The sequence below is a fragment of the Bidens hawaiensis genome, unplaced genomic scaffold, assembly GCF_021521415.1.
Source record: "Bidens hawaiensis isolate Kalapana, Puna unplaced genomic scaffold, B.hawaiensis_p1.1 tig00018433_1, whole genome shotgun sequence".
Lineage (NCBI taxonomy): Eukaryota > Viridiplantae > Streptophyta > Magnoliopsida > Asterales > Asteraceae > Bidens > Bidens hawaiensis.
Genome location: NW_027492785.1, coordinates 1709 through 4963, shown reverse-complemented (window position 1 = coordinate 4963; position 3255 = coordinate 1709). Strand labels below are relative to the sequence as shown.

Below are 3255 nucleotides of genomic sequence, written 5' to 3'. Positions count from 1 at the left end.
ATAAAATTAAATGTTAACATTAGTTTAAACTTTATACAAGCTGACTTGAGCTCAAAATTCAGCTTAAGAATACACAAGCAGAGCTGGCTTGTTTAACTCAAGCTCAAGCAAGCCGAACAAGCTTCGACACAAACCAAGCTTGAGCTCATATATTTCAGCCCATTAAGATAAACGAAACGATGCTTACTTGTTGAACTTCAAGCACATGCTCTATTCGAAGCTGGCTCGACTCACTAGTTACACAACACTACTTCATTAGAATCTAAAATTGAATTTAAAAGCTTGATATTCAACCAAAAATACAAACACCACTGTCAAAAGTCAAGCTAACTATCAGATGCATAAAGGTAGTTAATATGCATAAAGAGTTACAACAACATATAACTGTACAACAACCTAAACTAACTACAAACAATAACCAAAACTATCAGTCTGGTTTTTACAATCCATCAAAAATATCACCACATTGAAGGCACATAAACCTGTTCTTTAAGATTTTGAGTAGCACTTTCTGTCGGAAAACCTCTAACCGCCCCAATAGTCCACTGCGATATAATCCCAGCCGCAATAGCAAACCGAAGCTGTCGTTCCAAAACATCCTGATTCTCAAACATTTCCGGTTGACTAGTCAGCTTCCTCAAAATACCCGCCACAACCGCATCACCTGACCCCGTTCTGTCACAAGTAAAAGGCGTAATCAACACATCCTCTGTCCCAACAACCACCCCATCAAACAAAGGCGAATAATAATGGACCCGAAGAGTCCCATCCGTCACAAACAAAACTTTAAATTATCGTGCCATAACGGTGCAATTTCTTCACGCGTGTAATGATAATAATCTTTTCCCTTTTGTTTTGTGTCGTCGAAAGATTCTGCAAAGTATTGAGGGGTGTAATCTCTTCGTTTTTGGTGGTAGTGCTCGTCTAGAAGGAACTCGAGTTTTTGTTTGCTGACCTCGATGATGTCGGCCTGTTCCCATGCTTTGTTGATTATTTTTCGAGTCTCGTGTCGGGATTTCCATAATGTTAATGGGAGGTTCATGTCAAAAAATATCAGGCTACCAAATTTTTTTGACCATGAAATTGCTTTAAATAAAGCGGCTTGCGAGTCGGATAATAGAACTTCTGAATTTAAGTGGAATATTCTTGCCTGTAATAAACGAAAAACAGATTATTTTGTCAAATTTTGATATTAGAAAATAAACAATTTTGACACTAAAAAGTCAGTTCAGAACAATGAACCATTAACAATAGCTAAAAAAAGGAACCGAACGTTCAGTGAACAGCAGGAAGTTCGTTTATTTAATAAATACAAAACACGAATAAAAAATTGTTCGTTTAGCTAAACGAACAAACATGAACGGGTGTCTCGTTCATCCAGTTCATGAACATTCGTTATTGTTCGTTCACTTGAATTCGTTTATGTTCGTACGTTCACCTTCATTTATGTCCGTTGGTTTACTGCTTGTTTAACAACATTCGTTTATATATTCATTTTTTTTGGCCAGTTACAACAAAGTGTCAAAGTCTAGTTTAATAAATTTTAGGCCCAACCATTCATCTATATTCAGTTATATTTGTTCGTTTACATAAACAAACTCGAACATGCTCATTTCCTTGACGAACAAACACAAACAAGAAACGCTTGCCCGTTTAATTGTTGTTTGTTCGGTTAAAGTTTAAAAAAATGGACACTAACATACTTCATTCGTGTTCGTTTGGTTCATTTACAAGCCTAACAATACTATTATAGCATGTTAACCACTGCCATTCGAGACTCAAGATAAGTAATTGAACCAATAAATGCTTACAGCCCTAATCAAAAACTATGAACTCATGAGTATTTACAAACCAAACATCACCTCTTTAAGCACGGAAAGATTCAGTTCAGAAGTCAACAAACTATCCTCAACCGCATCCCTCACCTTCTCGGCTTTCATCTTTCCCTTACCATCAACCACAATCTTCATATACGCACACCCGGTTTTCCCATTCCCATCAATCTTCACCCCTCTAGTCTGCACATTCTCCTTATTCATCATCAACACCAACTCCTTCCCAAACTCATCATCCCCAACCTTCCCCATCACTCCCCCGAGCCTCACGTGCGCTATCGCCACGTTCGAAGGCGGTCCGCCCGGTGCCCTGGCGAACTCGGGCGGGTCCCACTGCAGCATCTTCCACTCAGAGTACATGTCAGGATGCATCTGCTGGTCTGAGACCCTGACAGTTGGTACGAACTCCTTTTGTACGGCTCCGAAGCAGCAGATTAGTGGAGGATCTTCGTACGGAAAGTCGATTCCGTCATCGAAGTCTAATTTGTCTTCTCCTAATTCTTTGTTGTTTTGAGTTTTTTTTAATTCCTCCGAGTGTTGTTGTTTGCTAGTGGTGGTCTTTTTCCGGCCACGGCGTTTGGGTGGGGAGGAGACGGTGTTGATGGAAGAAGCTTTAGGTGTGTGAAGTGTGGTACGGAAGTAGGGTGTTGAGTGAAGAACAAAGGCCATTAATGGCGGTTAGGGTTTAAGCAGGGGTGTTGTGATAGGGTTATCTGGGAACAAGGATTCAATTAAAAGGCTACTTCTTTTTCCTATTAATTATTTTTATGACAAATTACATTAACATTTATTCTTTAGACAAATATGTTATTTATTGACTCTCTTCGTCCCATTTTAAATATCATGGGTCCTAAAACATACAAATTAAGAAATGTTTGATCATTTTATTTTATGAGCTGTAAAATGACAATATGTTTTTTAAGTTATTATGGCTAATTGGAAATGAAACATGTAATAGTAAATGCACAATTGGAAATTAAATTTATATGTATAAAAATAACATTTAAATTGGGACAACCAATTGGAAATTATAATTTCCAATTCTATATATGTAGGGAATGTTTGGTTCTCTTAACCATTTAAATTTAAGGTTACATCTTAATCATTAAAAAACTATAAACCAATAAAAAGTAGTCTCTTAATAACCATTAAAAGGTCATCAAAGAGTCCCTTAGAACATCTCTATGTATAATGATAAAACATAATGAAAGTCATCCAATTTAGTCACAATTAGCTCTACTTCTTTTTCATGCTATCAGGTAACAACATTCATAAATAAACAAGAAATATGAGATAAAAATGGATTATATGGTGTTAATTTTGAGCATTTTGACTCATTTCTTGAACTTGAGTTATGTGAACCACTTTTGACCCTCCTTAAGTGAGTTGTCGTTAACGTGTTGTAGAGGAACGGTTTCAT

The 3255-nt window shown here is 37.0% G+C and overlaps 1 pseudogene across 1 annotated transcript; it reads right to left on the bottom strand.

The window, feature by feature from the left end:
• Positions 1–368: 368 nt before the first annotated feature.
• On the bottom strand, positions 369–2539 carry LOC143556079 (fructokinase-like 1, chloroplastic; annotated as a pseudogene). The gene is made up of 2 exons (XR_013139311.1): positions 1863–2539; positions 369–1150 (listed from the first exon to the last, which is right to left on the bottom strand). The product of XR_013139311.1 is annotated as a fructokinase-like 1, chloroplastic (transcript).
• Positions 2540–3255: the final 716 nt, after the last annotated feature.